At 42.3% G+C, this 18,916-nt stretch overlaps 1 protein-coding gene across 5 annotated transcripts in view; it reads left to right on the plus strand.

Moving 5' to 3' along the window:
- The first annotated feature begins 3,906 nt into the window (after positions 1–3,906).
- STAG1 (STAG1 cohesin complex component) overlaps positions 3,907–18,916 on the plus strand; it is a 519,923-nt gene continuing 504,913 nt past the window's right edge. For 3 of the 5 annotated variants that reach the window (XM_064277281.1, XM_023538818.2, XM_064277282.1), the window contains exon 1: positions 3,908–4,130. The gene's annotated coding sequence lies outside the window, so the exon portion shown is untranslated. Of the gene's footprint in view, positions 4,131–18,916 lie in introns of all 5 variants that reach the window. The other 2 variants (XM_023538819.2, XM_003419981.4) reach the window with 2 other exon arrangements.

The following is an 18,916-nucleotide window of genomic DNA, read 5'->3' on the forward strand; positions in this document are numbered from 1 at the left end:
CATGTTATGGTTAGTAAATGTTAATTATAATTAATATATTTTCAGATACATGATTTGGTGTATATTCAAAGAAGAGAAGCAATTCAAAACTCCAGGTAAAACAATGCTATACAAAAAGCCTTTTAAAGTAAATTGTTAGAACACTTCATGATATGTTTGTATTCTGCCCCTTTTATTGAACTTTTGGTTCAATTTTTCTATTTATAATATTAAATGTCTACTTTTGGACCAGATTGGCAAAGAGATTGAGTTGAAATAAAGGTCTAATGGGCATATGTCTGAAGAAGCGTATCCTTCTTTTCGGTATTTTGATCATATTTCTGATTTAAAGTTGCTAATGCGTGGTTTGAAACTCATTGCCAAGAGATTTAGAATCTTGATTAAGAATTTCATGAAGCAAAAGGCTCCTGGGAAATGTGTAATTCCCTATCAAAGTAAACACATTATGGGACCTCTACTACTTTATAAGATAGCTAAAGGATGAAGCTGCCTTTTGCCTACATTTATGTTTAATCAGACTAGACAACTATTATGAAGAATTAGTGACAAAGTTGAGAAAAATTGGAAAAAGATCAAGGCATACCCTGTATGTAAGTATTGTAGATTATACGTTGTAAGTCATAGGAGCCACTGAAAGCTTGTGTATAGGTAAACAATACTGCATTTTTAAAAGGTGAATGAAGGACAAGGACTGTTTAGAATACTATTACAATCATTCTGGAGTAAGGCAACACCGTGTGGGCAGAGGTGAGAAGGGAAGAGATTCAGCTAGCATAGCCAGACCCAGTACCCAGTGCCATCGAGTCGATTCCGACTCACAGCGACCCTATAGGACAGGGTGGAACTGCCCCTCAGAGTTTCCAAGGAGCACCTGGCGGATTCAAGCAGTGGAGAAAAAAAGCAAGTGGTTTGTATGAGGATATGGTGGAACTTGGGCTTTTCTGAAGAGCGAAGTCTGGCCCTACAATTTTGAGCCTAGCTCAACTATTGATTAACTGTGAGGGTAGATTAACAATATTTTCGGGTTTCTATGCACTTTCTGGAAACCCTGGTGGCATAGTGGCTAAGTGCTACACCTGCTAAGCAAAGGGGTGGCAGTTCAGATCCGCCAGGTGCTCCTTGGAAACTCTATGGGGCAGTTCTACTCTGTCCTATAGGGTTGCTATGAGTTGGAATTGACTCAACGGCACTGGGTATGGGGTATGCACTCTCCAGAAAGTTGACTACCCATGCCCTTGTACATACATTTAAAAAATTGCTAAAATATTCTTAGCAAGATAAAAACAATAACAATAACACCAATGGCATTTCTACAAAAGTGTTAACTGGCTTAATACTCATAACAACCCTATAAGGTAGGTACTATTATTATTTTCATTTTAGAGTTGAAGAAATTGAGGCACAGAGAGATTTGCCCAAGGTCACATAGCTAGTGACAGGGAAGTCTAGTTTCAGAGTTGATGCTCTTACTCACTACACTAAGCTGAAATTATGATATTAAATTAGGAAATTTTAATAAGATAAACTATTTTAAATATGGAGCAGCTGAACATGAAGAATCTTAGTTAAGGAAAAAACGGGACTAAACAGTATTTTGGGGATATTTCTAAGAGAGCCCTTGTTGCACAGTGGTTAAGTGCTTCGCTGCTAACTGAAAGTTTGTCGGTTTGAACCCACCAGCCCCTCCGCCGGGTGAAAGATGTGGCTATCTGCTTCTGTAAAGATTACGGTCTTGGAAACCCTATGGGACAGTTCAACTCAGGGCAATGGGTTTGGTTCTAAGAGAAAAAATATAATAGAGAAGAACTGAGAACTACGGGTTTGAACCATGGGATGGAAGAAAAGAGAAGGAACCAGCAAAGGAATCAGAGGACCAGTGAACAGGGTCAGCGTAAAATCAAGATGTCTGAAAGGAGAGAAAAGTTTCAAGAGGGGATGGGAATTGAGTGAGCGAAGAAAATGAGGAATGAGAAAATGGTCTGTGAATTAGAACTCTGGTGATCTTAAAGTGTAGTTTGTTTGCTGTTGTGGAGTCAGACTGATAAAAGCTAAGAAAAAAGATGGAAATGAAGGCTGTGACCGCTTCTTATGAGAAATGTGACAGTGAAAGGAAGGTAGATATGTACCAAGTACCAACACCAAAAAAAATTTTTTAAAGACAATGGAAACTGTTGAAAAAGAGAAAGGAATAAGCCAGTAGATGAGAAGACACTAAAGACAGTAAGAGCCTACAAAAGTAGTGGTGGAAGGAGGAAGTGGGAAGAGATGGCTAACAGGTTAGCTTTAGAGAAGAGCGGAGAATGGGCTAATTTGGTGAGAACTTTTGAGATTGTGAACAGGAGGTGGCTACGGATATTCTATGACGAAAATTAAGACGGATTTGGGGCTTTGAGCCCGGGAAACTAGATGATGTTTACCTATTAGCATGCATTGGGCTGGCATCTTGGAAATCTAGAAATAGTCTTTGCAGAGACTACGTGGGAAGTCAACCAGAGATTGGTAAAGAATTGATTATAATTGGGAGTCTAGTCGAAGTTGGAGTTCACGAACTGATACCCTACCCAGTTATGACTTACTCCAGTGAAAAGCCACATTTAGTGATCATTGGGGGAGAAACCAGAAATGTTGTTAGCTGTCGTAGAGTTGGCCACTGACTCATGGTGGCCCCTTCTGTAAGAGTGTAACTGTGCTCCGGAAGGTTTCTTTAAGGAATCTTACATGGCACCTCAAGGTGGGTTCCAACAACCAACCTTTAGGTTAGAAGCCAATGACACCGGGCTCGAACCAGAAATAGGGGCAACTTATTTGGAGTTTGGCCTTTAAAACTATAGAATTGAGTGATTTCAAGAGCAATACTGAAACAGAGCTGGCTCTAGCGACAAAGAATTTAGTCATAAAGTGGCTGGTTACCCGGGATAGTAAAGATTTTATTTCGTAGTGAAAAGTGGGCAGGTGAAAGGTAGGAGCTACCGCCACAGAGAATGCGGGTGGAGAGTAGGGAAGTGGCAAGATTCAATAGAATATTTTGCTCATGATCTCACACTGATCAATTATTTCCCTTTGGCAGTTAGAAGACAAGGATTCTCACGTCTGTTTCAGGGCCATTGACGCCGTAGTCCGTGGGAGAAGGAATCTAAATCCGAGGCTGAACCTATATATTCCCAGTCTAGCTACACTCCTTTCTCAGTAACTAGCCAATGCTGCCGCCTTATGCGAAGCCGGCACAACGGTAGGAATCTGCTTTTTCAGAGGCAGGGACCACACCAGTCGGCCCGGGGCTGCAGGGTTCCGTCCAAATCGGCGACGAGGCGGGTCCGAAACAGTTCTCGAAATCTTTTCACCCACGCCCGGGAAAGCCCCTTGTCAACAATAAATCACTAATACAACCCTGAGCTCGCAGGCCTTCTCTCACACCGCAGCGAGGCGGGAAAAGCACGGTTTGCGCTGCCGCTCCTTCTCGTATCCGCCACGGGCCTCCGGGGCTGTCTGCTGGGGCGGCAGAAGCCGGGCGGGGCGGCAGGGAAGCGTGGCCTCGCGACCTGGGGTGGTACCTCGTTCCGGGGCTGGAGGCGAGCCCCCATCTCAGCTCTCGGAGAAGCTCCGAAAATGGCGGGCGGCGTGCGCAGGCGCCACCGTGGCCGTTCTTCCGCCCACCTCTGGCGGTCCGGGAGCCGTCCACAGCACCCCCCCCGCCCCGAGAGGATCCGCCGCCCAGGATTGGCTGAGCCGAGGGAGCGATCCGTGCAGGGGCGGGGTCGCCACGCGGCGGCTACGTTTCCCGCCCCACTGGTGCGCGTGCGCGCAGTCCCTACAGGAAAGCGTCTGCGCGCGCCCCCGAGCTCGCGCCTCAGCCCCCTCCCTTTTCCGGGCAGGCCCGTCCCGTTAGCGAGGCAGTGAGCACCACCGCCAGCAGAGGGCGGTCCGGACCCAAGTCTGCAGCGGCGCCATTGGCGTGTGGAAAATGCCACCAGATGGCGGGTTAGGATTGCAGCTCCTTTGAAGGCGCGGCCCCCGCTCCCGAACCCCCGGCGACCACCCCGTAACAACCCCCCCACATCGGGAATAACACACCGGAGACTTTTGGGGGGAAACTGGGTCGACGGACAGCGGCGCCCGGATGGGTAGCTAAGGTGAGTGCAGGCGGCAGCGGCGGCGGCGGCAGCGGCGGCAGGGGGCGGGAAAGAGGGGGAATGCGGCGGCCGCGGCGCGGGGGCTGGAAGCGCCGATCCAAGATGGAGGCTGGGCGAGAGCGAGGGAGTGCGAGCGGGGAGCGGCGGGCGGGCCGGGCGCGGGATTTGCGCGCGGGAGAGAGGCCGCGCGGGCCTGTGCGGGGCGGCGGGCGCGGGCCGTGCAGGCGCTGGGTATGGGGACTGTGTCGCGGCGGGAACCCTGGCTCCCTCGTCGCTCCCCACCCCTCCCGCAGGCCCCGAAGATTGTGCCCCCGCCCGCCCTGGCACTACGACGACGGGCATGGAAGCCTTTGTGGCGCGCTCGGGCCCGCCGCCAAGCCCGCCCTCCGTCCTCTCTCCCGGGCTCTGGCGACTCGTCCGCGCCCGCGGGGCCGGGCCGAGGCGGGCTGGCGCGGACGCCCTCCGCCACTCGCAGACCTGCGTTTCTGCGGCTTTTTAGTGGCGGCCGCGTCACATGACAACGAGCTCGCCTTAGTGGAGGGGCCTGGAGGGTCGCTCGGAGTGGCTGCCGGCCCAGGCCTCTTCGTGGGGTGGGGCGGAAGGGGAGCGACTGGAGGAGTGGGTGCGTTGGTGCCCGGCTTTCCCGCTATATGCACTCCTGGCTCCAGCGAGGCCCCCTTGTGAAACGTGTCCAGGCCCGAGCACTGCCCCGCTAGTTTTGCCAATCCCCGGGGAGATGAGGCCAATAAAAGTTGTTTTCCCTCCTTTCTCGGGGTGGGGGCGGGGTGAAGAGCTGGGAAACAGAAGAGCCTGGAGTTGGACCTGGGCCTCGATTGGAGGATCCGAACCGGGTGCTTCTTGTGTCCTGTAGGGACTAAGAGATTTTCAGGTATTAATATGGTCACGTCACCCTTTCCGCCCACATTTGAAGTGTTATTGATTCTCCTCGTATTGCAGGGAATCGTGCCCCCGGCATATAAATCACGAGATGGTTTTGGAACCTTACAGAATCAAAACAATGCTGTATGTGATGATAGGGAATTATTTGCTGCTAAAGTTGGTGTTAAAGTGATGAAAATAGTTTACTCCTTTTCTTGATTGGGACTAGAAAGGAATATATTTTGCATATTGTTAGCAAATATAGTTAGTGTTTGAAAGTATCTGAATTGGCAGAAAGTTGTGTGATTTTTAACTTATTTGGAATTTGAATGTGACTCCACGTTTTCGTTTCCATGTTTTGTTTTTTCTTTACAAAATAGCGTATTCTGATGGTGTAGTATTTATGGAAATATACAGAACAGTGAAAATAAAAATGACTTGTTTATGATATATTGTACCCTGTTCTCATATTCACAATGTATGAAAAATTCAGATTAAAAAAACTGCCCAAGGGGGAAACATTGAAAAAACCAGTTACTTACTTGATTTTGTTTTTTGAAAATACTCAACAACAGATTGTTACCCAAAAGATTGCTACCCAAATAAAGTTCTAGAAAACCTACAGGTGTTTTGCATATTTTTTTCCTTTACATTTTCTTAGTGCATTTTGATTAAATTATATTTATTGAAGTGGTCTACCAATGGTCATTATTACAACCAAACTATTTTCAAGCAAAATTTTCCCAGTCTCCGCTTTAGTTTTGATGTTCTGGCAAAACTAAGGGATATTTAAAGAGATGTGAAATATAGAAAATTGTATTATGTGGTTATGCTTGCTGTTAGGAGTGCCTCTTTTGAATTGAGTAATACCATTACTGTTCATTTGAATGGTTCTTTGAAATCATTAAAGAAGTTGTGGCGTAGAGGAGAGTCCTGGTCTGGATTTACTTTGAACGTCACCTGGGCATGTGATCTTTTGGATGTCACTCTTTGAGCCTTACTTTTCTCATTTCTAATATGGTGGTGATATATAGTTATTTAACAAGATGTGTGTGAGTGAGAAAGCACTTTGTAATTGCTAAAACTTCATGTAGATTTTAAGTTTTAATCTTTTTCCATGACAGTAGATTTATAAAAAAAAATGCCTTCATAATCTCAGTGCTGTGAAACGATGTAATGCACTCTGGGGAAGAAGATACACCCTCCTTTCCTTATTTTTTTTTTGCTGCTTGGTCCTCTAGCTTATTGAGGGGGTGTATTAGTTTTCTATTGACGCATAACAGATTAGTACAAATTAAATGATATAGACAACACCTCTTCATTATTTCTCAGTTTTTGTATGTCCGAAGTCTGGTATGGTATAGTTGGGTTCTCTGTTCAGGGTCTCACCCAGCTGAAATTAAGATTTGGCTGTGACTGCATTTCTCAACTGAGGCTTGGGGTCCTCTTCCAAGCTCATTGCTTGCTGGCAATATTCATTTCCTTGCAGCTGTTACTGTTGTTACCATTTTGCTCACTGTTGGCCAGCGACCACTTTCAGGTCCTAGAGGCCACCCACAGTTTCTTACCACGTGGCCTCATAGGCAGTTCACAGCATGGCAGCTTGCTTTCATCCAGGCAGCAGGAGCAGGTCTATCCGACTTCTCTGTCTCTGACCTCTGTTGTTAGTTGTTAGGCTCTGTCAAGTCAGTTCCGACTCATAGTACGACAAAATGAAACACTGCCTCTTCCTGTGCCGTCCTCACAATTGTTGCCATGTTTGAGCCCATTGTTGTAGCCACTGTGTCAGTCCATCTCGTTGAGAGTCTTTTTTTTTGCTGACCCTCTACCAAGTATGATGACGCTCTTCAGGGACTGGTCCGTCCTGATAACATGTCCAAAGCATGTGAAACATAGGCTTGCCATCCTTGTTTCTAAGGAGCATTCTGGCTGTACTTCTTCCAAAATAGATTTGTTTATTTTTCTGATAGTCCATGGTATATTCAGTATTCTTTGCCAGTGCCATAATTGAAAGGCATCCGTTCTTCTTTGGTCTTCCTTAATCGTTGTCCAGCTTTCACATGCATGTGGGGTAATTGAAAACACCATGGTTTGAGTCAGATGCATCTTAGTCCTCAAAGTGATGTCTTTGCTTTTCAAACACTTCAAAGAGGTCTTTTGCAGGTTTGCCCAATGCAATGTGTCCTTTGATTTCTTGACTGCTGCTTCAAAGGGCTTTGATTGAATTCTAGACTCCCTTTTAAGAGCTTACCTGATTAGGTGAGACCCACCCAGGATAATCTCCATTTTGATTTACTCAACTGATTAAAACCAAAAACCAAACCCATTGTCTCCAGTGGATTCCAACTCATAGCGACCTTGTAGGACAGAGTAGAACTGCGACATAGGGTTTCCAAGGCTGTAAATCTTTACATGATGCTGCATCTTTCTCCTGCGGAGCTGCTGGTGGGTTCAAACTGCTGACCTTTTGGTCAGCAGCCCAGCACATTAACCACTGCACCAGCAGGGCTCCTTCTCAACTGGTGGTGCAGTTGTCAGAGTACTTGGCTGCTTGGCGGTTTGAACCCACCAGTGGCTCCAGGATAGAAAATGTGGCAGTTCTCTCAGCTGATTAAACCATTGCCATTGAGTCAATTCCGACTCATACTGACCCTATAGGACAGAGTAGATCTTCTGGTGGATCTGAACTGCCAACTCTTTGGTTGGCAGCCTGAACTCTCAACCACTGTGCCACCAGGGCTCTGTTCAACTGATTGGGGACCTTAATTACGTATGCAAAAATCCCTTTGTCATGTAACAGTCACAGTAGTGATATCCCATTATATCCAAAGGTCTCTCCCATACTCAAGGGCTCAGGTCATTGGGGGTTCTTATAATTCTGCCTCCCGTGGGGAAAGAAGTATCTTAACATTTGTCTTTTTAGAGTCTCGATGTTCATGAAGAGGACATAAACCCAAAAACCCAGTGCTGTTGAGTCGATTCTGACTCATAGCGACCCTACAGGACAGAGTAGAACTGCCCCATAGAGTTCCAAGGAACACCTGGTAGATTCAAACTGCCGATCCGTTGGTTAGCAGCCGTAGCACTTAACCACTACACCACCAGGGTTTCCTGAAGAGGACGTAGGCAGAGCAATAGCCTCACTTGATAAGTTTCCTCACTTATTTTGTCTTTTCCTCATACTTTTTCCATTCCTATATTTCCTGGCCAGTATCTTAAATCAGTGAGAATTTTTAAAGTGCCTCCCTCTGTAAAAGTGTTTTATTGCATTGAGAGGAAATGAAAATGAAAAAAAATTTTTTTAAAAAGAAGGCAATGAGAGGGAGAGCTTATGTAATTCTCACCATTCTTTGATGCCCGTTGTTTTAGAGATGAAGAGACTCTCAAAGAAGTTAAGGAATTTAAGTGCTTAAGATCTCACTCCTATAAAGTAGTGAGTAGTTTTACACGTACTGCAAGAGATTTACATTGCTGGGGTGTGATGAGTCCAGCAGTGTGTGAGGAGGAAATTCTTATGAAAAAGGGTAGTTACTTGGGACAAACAGGTTAAATATAGAAGCTTGGTCAGGGGATGGTTTAACAGTCCAAGAAGCAAAATATTTGCAAGTAGAGGCATGTAGGACCATTTTAGCTAAAGATACTAGGTTTTACAGGATATAAGCAGGAGTTAAAATTGTTAGGGAGATACAGCCTCATTTTTTTTGTGTGTGTGCTTTAGGTGAAAGTTTACGGCTCAAGTTAATTTCTCATACAGAAATTTATACGCATATTGTTATGTGACCTTAGTTGCAATCCCTATTTTATCACAGCACACTCTACCTTTCTGCCCCGGGTTTCCCACGTGCATTCAACGAGCTCCTATCCCTTTCTGCCTTCTCATCCTGCCTCAAAGCAGGAGCTGCCCATTTAGTCTCTTGTATCTACTTGAACCAAGAAGCACACTCTTCCACAAGTATTTTATGTTTTATAGTACAAACTAATCTTTTTCTGAAGAGTTTTCTTTGGGAATGGTTTTAGTTCTAAGTTAAAAGAGAGTCCGGGGACCATGTATTCTGGGGTTCCTCTAGTCTCAGACCATTAAGTTTGGTCTTTTTACGTGAATTTGAGTTCTGTACCATACTTTTCTCCTGCTCCGTCAGGGACTCGCTGTTGTGTTTCCTGTCAGGGCGATTATTGGCGGTAGCTGGGCACCATCTAGTCTTCTGGGCTCAGGCCGATGGAGTCTCTGTTTTATGTGGCCCATTCTTTCTCTTAAGGTAGTATTTTCCTTTTGTCTTTGGTGTTCTTCATTCTCCTTTGCTCCAGGTGGGTTGGAACCAATCGATGTTTGCTCGCAATCTTTTAAGACCCCAGATGACACTCACCAAAGTGGAATGCAGAACATTTTCTTAATAAATTTTGTTATGCCTGTTGACCTAGATGTCCCTCGAAAGCAAGGTCCCGGATCCCAGCCCCTGTTACTCTGTTCCTTGAAGTGTTTGGTTGTGTTGAGGACACTTTTTAGCTATTGGTTTAGTCCAGTTGTGCTGACTTCCCCCTGTATTCTGTGTTGTCCTTCCCTTCACCTAAGATGATTCTTGTCTACCATCTAGTTAGTGAATTTCCTTCTCCTTCCCTCCTCATTGTAGTAACCATCAAAGAATGTTTTCTTCTGTGTTTAAACGTTTTCTTGAGTTCTTATGATAGTGGTCTCATACAATATTTTGTCCTTTTGCAGCTAATTTCGTTCAGCATAATGTCTTCCAGATTCATCCATGTTGTGAGATGTTTTGCAGATTCATCGTTTTTCTTTATCATTGTGTAGTATTCCATTATGTGAATATGCCATAATTTGTTTATCCATTCATCTGTTGTTGGGCACATAGGTTGGGTCTTTTTGCTATTGTGAACAGGGCTGCAGTGAACATGGGCGTGCATATATCTACTCCTGTGATGGCTGTTACTTCTTTAGGATATAGTCCAAGGAGTGGGATTGCTGCATCGTATGGTAGACCTATTTCTAGCTTTTTAAGGAAGTGCCAAATTGATTTCCAAAGTGGTTGTACCATTTTACATCCTCACCAGTAGTGGTTAAGTGTTCCAGTCTCTTCACAACCTCTCCAGCGTTTATTATTTTGTGTTTTTGGATCAGTGCCAGCCTTGTTGGGGTGAGATGGTATCTCACTGTAGTTTTGATTTGTATTTTTCCAATGGCTAATGATTGTGCGCATTTCCTCATGTATCCATTAACTGCCTGAATATCTTTTTTGGTGAAGTATCTGTTCATTTCTTTTGCCTATTTTTTAACTGGGTTGTCTTTTTGTTGCAGTTTTGCATATATTGTAGATTTTAGAGATTAGACTCTTATCAGATATGTTGTAGCCAAAAATTTTTTTCCAGTCTGTAGGTTGTATTTTTACTCTGGTGAAGTCTTTGGGTGAGCATGTGTTTGATTTTTAGGACCCCCCCACCGCCCCGTTATTTAGTTTCTCTTCTGGTGTTTGTACATTGTTAGTTATGTTTTGTATACTGTTTATGTGATGTATTAGGGCTTCTAGCATTGTCCATATTTTTTCTTCCATGGTCTTTATTGTTTTAGATTTTATATTCAGGTCTTTGATCCATTTTGAGTTAGTTTTTGTACGTGGCTTGAGGTATGGGGTCTTGTTTCATTTTTTTGCAGATGGATATGCAGTTATGCCAGCACCATTTGTTAAAGACTGTCTTTTCCCCATTTAATGGACTTTGGGCCTTTGTCAAATATCAACTGCTTGTAGGTGGATGAATTTATGTCTGGATTCTCAATTCTGTTCCCCATTGGTCTCTGTATTTGTTGTTGTACTGTACCAAGCTGTTTTGACTATCATGGTGGTACAGTATGTTCCAAAATCAGGTAGTGTGGCCTCCCACTTTGTTCTTCAGTAATGGTTTACTTATCTGGGGCCTCTGCCCTTTTCATATGAAGTTGGTGAGTTGTTTCTCCACCTAGTTAAAAAATGTTGTTGGAATTTGGACCAGAATTGCATTGTATCTGTACATTGTATTGGATAGAATTGACTTTTTCACAATGTTGAGTCTTCATATCCATGAGCAAGGTATGTTTTTCCACTTACGTAGGTCTTTTTTGGTTTCCTGTGGTAGTGTCTTGTAGTTTTCTTTGTATAGGTCTTTTATATCTCTGGTTAGATTTATTCCTAAGTATTTTATCTTCTTGGGGGCTATTGTAGATGGTATTGATTTGCTGATTTTCTTTTCGAAGTTCTTTTTGTTGGCATAGAGGAATCCAACTAATTTTTGTATGTTTATCTTATAACCTGATACTTTGCTGAACTTTTCTATTAATTCCAGTAGTTTTCTTGTGGAGTCTTTGGGTTTTTTTTGTGTATAAGATCATATTATATGCAAATAGAGATACTTTTACTCCTCGTTTACCAATTTGGAGGCGCTTTATTTCTTTTTCTTGCCTTACTGGTCCGGCTAGGACCTCCAGCACAATGTTGGAGAAGAATGGTGATAAAGGGCATTCTTGTCTGGTTCCTGTTCTCAAGGGAAATGCTTTCAGGCTCTCTCCATTTAGGATGATGTTGACTGTTAGCTTTGTATAAATGCCCTTTATTATGTTGAGAAATTTCACTTCATTCATATTTTGCTGAGAGTTTTTGTCATGAATGGGTGTTGGACTTGGTCAGATGCCTTTTCTGTATCAATTGATCTTGGTTCTTTTGTATTATTTATGTGATGGATTACAGTGATTGTTTTTTTAGTATTGAACCATCCCTGCATAGTTGGTATGAATCCCACTTGGTCATGGTAAAAAATTTTTTTTTTGATGTTGAATTCTGTTGTCTAGAATTTTGTTGAGAATTTTTGTGTCTGTGTTCATGAGAGATACTGGGCTATAATTTTCTTTTTTTTGTGACATCTTTACCTGGTTTTGGTATCGGGGTTATGCTGGCTTCAAAAATGAGTTTGGGAATATTCCATCTTTTCCCATGCTGTGAAATACCTTTAGTAGTAGTGGTGTTAATTCTTCTCTGAAAGTTTGGTAGAATTCTCCAGTGAAGCCAGCAGAGCCAGGGCTTTTTTTTTGTTGGAAGTTTTTTAATTACCTTTTCAATCTCTTCTTTTGTTTTAGGTTTATTTAGTTGTTCTACATCTGTATGTTAGTTTAGGTAGGTAGTGTGCTTCTTGAAATTTGTCCATTTCCTGTAGGTTTCCAGATTTGTTGGAGTACAGGTTTTCAGAGTATTCTGCTATAATGCTTTTAATTTCATTTGGGTCTGTTGTGATACCACCCATTTCATTTCCTACTCGGGTTATTAGCTTCCTCTTCTGTTTTTCTTTTGTCAGTTTGGCCAGTGGTTTATCGATTTTGTTGATCTATTCAAAGAACCAACTTTGGTCTTGTTGACGCTATCAATTGTCTTTCTATTCTCTATTTTGTTTACTTCTGCTTTAATCTTCATTATTTCCTTTCTTCTGGTGCCTTCGAGCTTCTTTTGGTGCTGTCTGTTTGTCCAGGCTGAGGGTTAATGTTTTGATTTTGGCGCTTTCTTCTTTTTGGATGTGTGCATTTATTGCTATAAATTGACTCCTGAGTGCTGCTTTTGCTGGTTGCAAAGGTTCTGGTAGGATGTGTTTTCATTCTCCATTTGATTATGTGAATTTCTTCATTCAGTCCTTGATTTCTTCTATAACCCAGGAGTTTTTGAGTGGGGTGTTGTTCAGTTTCCACATAGCTGACTTTTTTCCTTTGCTTTTTCTGTTATTGACTTCTGCTTTTATGATTTTATAGTCAGAAAAGGTGTTTTGTAATATTTCGATGATTTGGATTCTGTTAAGGCTTGTTTTGTGGCCTAATTTGTAGTCTTTCTGAAGAATGTTCTGTGTGCTTTGGAAAAGAAAGTACACTTGACTGCGGTTGGGTGGAATATTCTGTATATGTCCATGAGGTCAAGTTGGTTGATTGTGGCGTTTAGATCTTCTGTGTCTTTATTGAGCTTGTTTGTGAATGTTATGTCTTTCACTGAAAGTGGTGTGTTGAAGTCTCCTACTGTTATTGTGGAGCTCTTTCTCTTTTCATTGCTGTTAGAGTTTTATGTAGTTTGGAGCCCTGTTATTGGGTGCATAAATATTTATTGTGGTTATGACCTCTTGATGCATTCACCCTTTAATCACTATATGGTGTCCTTCCTTATCCTTTATGGTGGATTTTGCTTTAAAGTCTATTTTGTCAGAGATTAATATTACCACTCTTTTTTTTTTCCTGTCCTGGGCCAACAGAAGGGCTGGGGGCCATGACCACCGGGTTCCTTCCAGTCTTAGACCAGTAAGTCTGGTCTTTTTATGACAATTTGGGGTCTGGATCCCACTGCTCACCTGCTCCCTCAGGGGTTCTCTGTTGTGTTCCCTCTCAGGGCAGTCATTGGTTGTAGCTGGGCACCATCTTGTTCTTCTGGTCTCAGGATGATGTAGTCTGTGGTTCATGTGGCTGTTTCTGTCTCTTGGGCTCGTAATTACCTTGTGTCCTTGGTGTTCTTCATTCTTCTTTGGTCAAAGTGGTTTGAGACCAATTGATGCATCTTAGATGGCTGCTTGCTAGCGTTTAAGACCCCAGATGCCACTCTTTAAAGTGGGATGCAGAATGTTTTCTTAATAGATTTTATTATGCCAGCTGACTTAGATATCCCCTGAAATCATGGTCCCCAAACCCCTGCCCTTGCTACACTGGCCTTCGAAGCATTCAGTTTACTCAGGAAACTCCTTTGCTTTTGGTTTAGTCCAGTTGTGCTTACCTCCCCTGTATTGTGTATTTCCCTTCACCTAAAGTAGTTCTTATCTACCAACTAATTAGTGACTACCCCTCTCCCACCCTCCCACCCTCCTTCCTCTCATAACCACAAAAGAATTTTTTTCTCAGTTTAAACTATTTCTCAAGTTCTTATAATAGTGGTCTTATACAATATTTGTCCTTTTGCAGCTGACTAATTTCACTCAGCATGATGCCTTCCAGGTTCCTCCATGTTATGAAATGTTTCACAGATTCCTCACTGTTCTTAATCAATGCGTAGTATTCCATTGTGTGAATATACCATAATTTATTTATCCATTCATCCATTGATGTGCACCTTGGTTGCTTCCATCTTTTTGCTGTTGTAAATAGTGCTGCAGTAAACATGGGTGCGCATATATCTGTTCGTGTAAAGGCTCTTATTTCTCCAGATATATTTCAAGGAGTGGGATTGCTGGATCGTATGGTAGTTCTATTTCTAGCTTTTTTAAGGAAGCGCCAGATCGATTTCCAAAGTGGTTGTACCATTTGACATTCCCACCAGCAGTATATGAATGTTCCAATCTCTCCACAGCCTCTCCATCATTTATTTTGTGTTTTTTGGATTAATGCCAGCCTTGTTGGAGTGAGATGACATCTCACTGTAGTTTTGATCTGCATTTCTCTAATGGCTAATGATCATGAACATTTCCTCATATATCTGTTAGCTACCTGAATGTCTCCTTTAGTGAAGTGTCTATTCGTATCTTTTGCCTGTTTTTTAATAGGGTTATTTGTCTTTTTGTAGTTGAGTTTTTGCAGTATCATATAGATTTTAGAGATCAGGCGCTGATCAGAAATGTAATAGCTAAAAACTTTTTCCCAGTCTGTAGGTAGTCTTTTTACTCTTTTGGTGAAGTCTTTGGATGAGCATAGGTGTTTGATTTTTCGGAGCTCCCAGTTACCTAGTTTTTCTTCTGCATTCTTAATAATGTTTTGTATACTGTTTATGCCATCTATCAGGGCTCCTAATGTCCCTATTTTTTCTTCCATGATCTTTATCATTTTAGATTTTATATTTAGGTCTTTGATCCATTTTGAGTTAGTTTTTGTGCATGGTGTGAGGTATGGGTCTTGTTTCATTTTTTTGCAGATGGATATCCAGTTATGGAAGCACAATTTGTTAAAAAGACTGTCTTTCCCCCATTTAACTGTTTTTGGGCCTTTGTCAAATATCAACTGCTCATATGTGGATGGATTTATGTCTGGATTCTTAATTCTGTTCCACTGGTCCATGTATCTGTTGTTGTACCAGTACCAGGCTGTTTTGACTACTGTGGTGGTGTAACAGGTTCTTAAATCAAGTAAAGTAAGGCCTCCTGCTTTGTTCTTCTTTTTCAGTAATGCTTTATTTATCCGGGGGCTCTTTCCCTTCCATATGAAGTTGGTGATTTGTTTCTCCAACTCATTAAAGAATGTCGTTGGGATTTGGATAGGAATTGCATTAAATGTATAGATTGCTTTTGGTGGAATAGACATTTTTATAAAGTTAAGTCTTCCTATCCATGAACAAGGTACGTTTTTCCACTTAAGTAAGTCTCTCTTGGTTTCTTGCAGAAGTGTACTGTAGTTTTCTTTGTATAAGTCTTTTATATCTCTGGTAAGATTCATTCCTAAGTATTTTATCTTCTTGGGGGCTAGCCACTCTTTTTTGATTGTTGTTTCCTTGAAACCTTTTTTCCCATCCTTTGAGTTTTAGTTTGTTTGTGACTTTGAGTCTAAAGTATGTCTTTTGTAGGCAGCATATACACAGATCATGCTTTTTTTTTTTTTTTTTTTAATCTATTCTGCCACTCTCTGTTTCTTTATTGGTGCATTTAGTCCATTTACATTCAGCATGATTATGGATAGGCATGAGTTTAGTGTGGTCATTTTAATGTCTTTTTTGTGTTGTTGATAGTTTCTTTGTTCCACTTAATTTTCTGTGCTGAGTTTTTCTTTATGTGTTTTCTTATTTTTTTTTTATTGTTGATTTTGTATTTGTTGAGTCTTTATGTTTTTCTTCTTTTTTATTTTGATGTGTAGGATTGTTCGTTTCCTTTGTGGTTACCTTAATGTTTACCCTATGTTTTTCTTCATTTAAACCAATCTTATATTTCTCGATATCTCCTTGACTTCATCTCTGTATGAAGTTCTGTGACTATGTAATGTAGTCTCTGTTTTTTGGTTTAATGTCGTCTTTTACACATTGATATCTCTGTTGCCCTATTTTCAGTTTTAGCTTTGACTCTTTTTTGTGACTTAACTATCTGTGTTGATATTTGGTTGTTCTGTCCTGTGTTCCAGCCTTGGGTTATTATCTGGTTAATGATTTACTAACCAGAGGACTCCCTTTAGTATTTTTTGCAGTTTCAGTTTGGTTTTTACAAGTTCCCTTAACTTTTATTTATCTGGAAATGCCCTAATTTCATCATCATATTTGATAAGCAGTTTTGCTAGATATATAATCCTTGGATGGCAGTTTTTTTTTCTTCAAGACTTTATGTAAGTCATCCCATTGCCTTCTTGCCTGCATGGTTTCTGCTGAGTAGTCTGAGCTTAGTCTGATTGGCTCTTTTTTGTAGAAGACTTTTCATTTATCCCTAAAAAAATTATCCCTAGCCACTCTTAAAATTTTAAGTCTCTATCTTTGGTTTTTGGCAAGTTTGAATATATGTCTTGGTGACTTTCTTTTGGGATCTACCCTGTGCGGGGTTCAGTGAGCTTCTTGGCTAGATATCTTCTAATCTTTCATGATACCGGAAGTCTTCTGCCAACAAATCTTCAACAGTTCTGTCTGTATTTTCTGTTACCCTCCCATGTTCAGATACTCCAGTCACTTGTAGGTTATTCCTCTTGATAGAGTCCCACATAATTCTTAGGGTTTCTTCAGTTTTTAAAATTCTTTTATCTGATCTTTTCTCATATCAGTGTCAAGTGGTTTATCTTCAGTCTCACTAATTCTGACTTCAGTTGCCTCAATTTGGCTCTTACAACTTTCTTTTGAGTTCTTTTGGAAATTTTATTGATAAGCTTTTGGATTTCTTTTTGCTTTGTTTCTATGGATTGTTGCAGCCTGTTAAATTTGTCATTATGCTCTTGTATAACCTTCTAAAGTTCTTCTGTTGCTTTCTCTCTTCCTCAGCTTGGTTTGCGTTTTGCCTGATCTTCTTCCTGATCTCTTGAACAGGTCTGTATATTAATCTTTGGAATTCTATCTCTGGTAATTCCAAGACATTATCTTCCTCCGAGAGGTTTCTTGGTTCTTTGTTTTGGTCTCTTGGTGAAGCCATCATGGTCTGCCTCTTTATGTGATTTGATATTGACTGTTTTCTCAGAACCATCGATAAGTTATTATATTTATTTTATATTTGCTTACTGTGTCCTAGCTGCTTGTTTTGATGTGCCTAAATGGGCTGGTCATGTGAGCTTCTTTGATTATTGGAGTCTTTGAAGCTCTCATGTCCTGTCACCAGGTGGTTAGAGCTGTTAACTAGGTATGTGAACCCAGGAGTACATTTACTTTTCTTGTGTGGATTCAGCTCTGGGGTCCAGGTTGTCGTCACCAAGTGTTTGGTGCAGGTTCTTACCTGTAGACCTAGACAGGCACGGCTACGTAGAGGTGATTGGAGTAGCCACAGGTATCTGGTTGAAGTAGGGAGTTATGTACTGGGCAAGATAGGGGGCCGATGACTGCCCTGGAATTCCTGGGTAGAAGGCATGTCCCTGTTACCTAGAGCACATAAGTGGGTGGGTTTTGCAGTAGGACTTTGGGCACCCATTGCTGTTGGGTGTAAGGATTGGGAGGTACCACTTATTCTCAGACTCCTGTCATGGGTGTCTAGGTGGAGTGGGTGGAGCAGTCATTCCTTAGGCCCCTGATGTGGGTAGGTGAGGACCCTGCTTAATTGGCAGGGCAGTGTCAAATGTCACGAATCTGCCACTCCCTCTTAGCTGTTGCAGTTGAGAATATAAGCTTTGGGTATATACACTGTTGTACTTACTGTGCTAACAAGGGCCTACACTGTTGACATGGGCCCACACAGGTCTAGGCAGGGGTGAAAGGCATTCAGAGTGTGTGGACCCCTTATGCTTGTGCCTAGGCAAAGGGGCTGTGCCTGCCCTGAGTTCTTGGCTTAGAGGAGCTGGCAGAGTATTTTTTTCCTGTTTGTTAATTCGTTCCCTCTCCAAATCTGGGAGAACGGCTTGGGCTGTGCGACGGTTCCCACTTCTGTACCAGAGCGTGCTGCAGTCGCTGAAATCGGATTGGGAAAGGAGCGCAGTGAGGAGGGGCAGATGAATGGGAGATTGGTACTTCCCAGAGGGGGAAAGGGTTTTTTGACCCTGCGCAGTGGGTTAAACACTTCACTTAACTTTCACAGATTCAGCACCACTTCTCCCTGGTTCTGCAGGCTTGAGTAGACTCTCCGCTTCTTGGTTTCTCCTGGTGTGGAAAATGTGTCCCTGTGTGGAAAATGTGTCCTGAGTGCTACTGCTAGCCTCAGCATGTGCGTGCCAGCCGATCCAGCCTGCAGAGTGCTGGCCAGGTCAAGTCTGGCAAATTCTCTCTGCTTCAGAACTGTCTCTTCCTTCCCTTGTTGCTCAGTTTGACCCAACATTGTCTTTGATGTTCAGGGCTTCTAGATTGTAATATATAATTGAGTCACTAATTTTTTGGGGGGACTTTGTGGTAAAAGGGACTGCAAGAAGCATGTGAGTACCCCACCATCTTGGCCCCGCCTCCTTAATTCCATAATAGAAAAGTGACATAGTAGAAAAAAAAAAAAAGGAAACCCTGGTGGCATAGTGGTTAAGTGCTACAGCTGCTAACCAAAGGGTTAGAAAAGTGACATAGTAGAGGCTCAGTAAATCTTTGTCAGCTGACTAAAATACGAATCTTTGAAATTTAGATGATACTACTGTGATACTCTGTAGGGGAAAGAGGTAGGAAGCAGAGGCCTAGAAGGATGTTCTTCCATCAGCCTCTGCCTCAGAATGAGATGATTCTTGATGTAGGAATTAGGGTGTGTCTACAGAGAAAGAGAGGTCAGTTTTCTGGCACTTGGGTAGTTGAGAGGACAGGATCCCAGTTTCTGCTTTTTATTGTTGCCTGAGAAAC

The sequence above is a fragment of the Loxodonta africana genome, chromosome 26 (genome assembly GCF_030014295.1).
Source record: "Loxodonta africana isolate mLoxAfr1 chromosome 26, mLoxAfr1.hap2, whole genome shotgun sequence".
Taxonomy (NCBI): domain Eukaryota; kingdom Metazoa; phylum Chordata; class Mammalia; order Proboscidea; family Elephantidae; genus Loxodonta; species Loxodonta africana.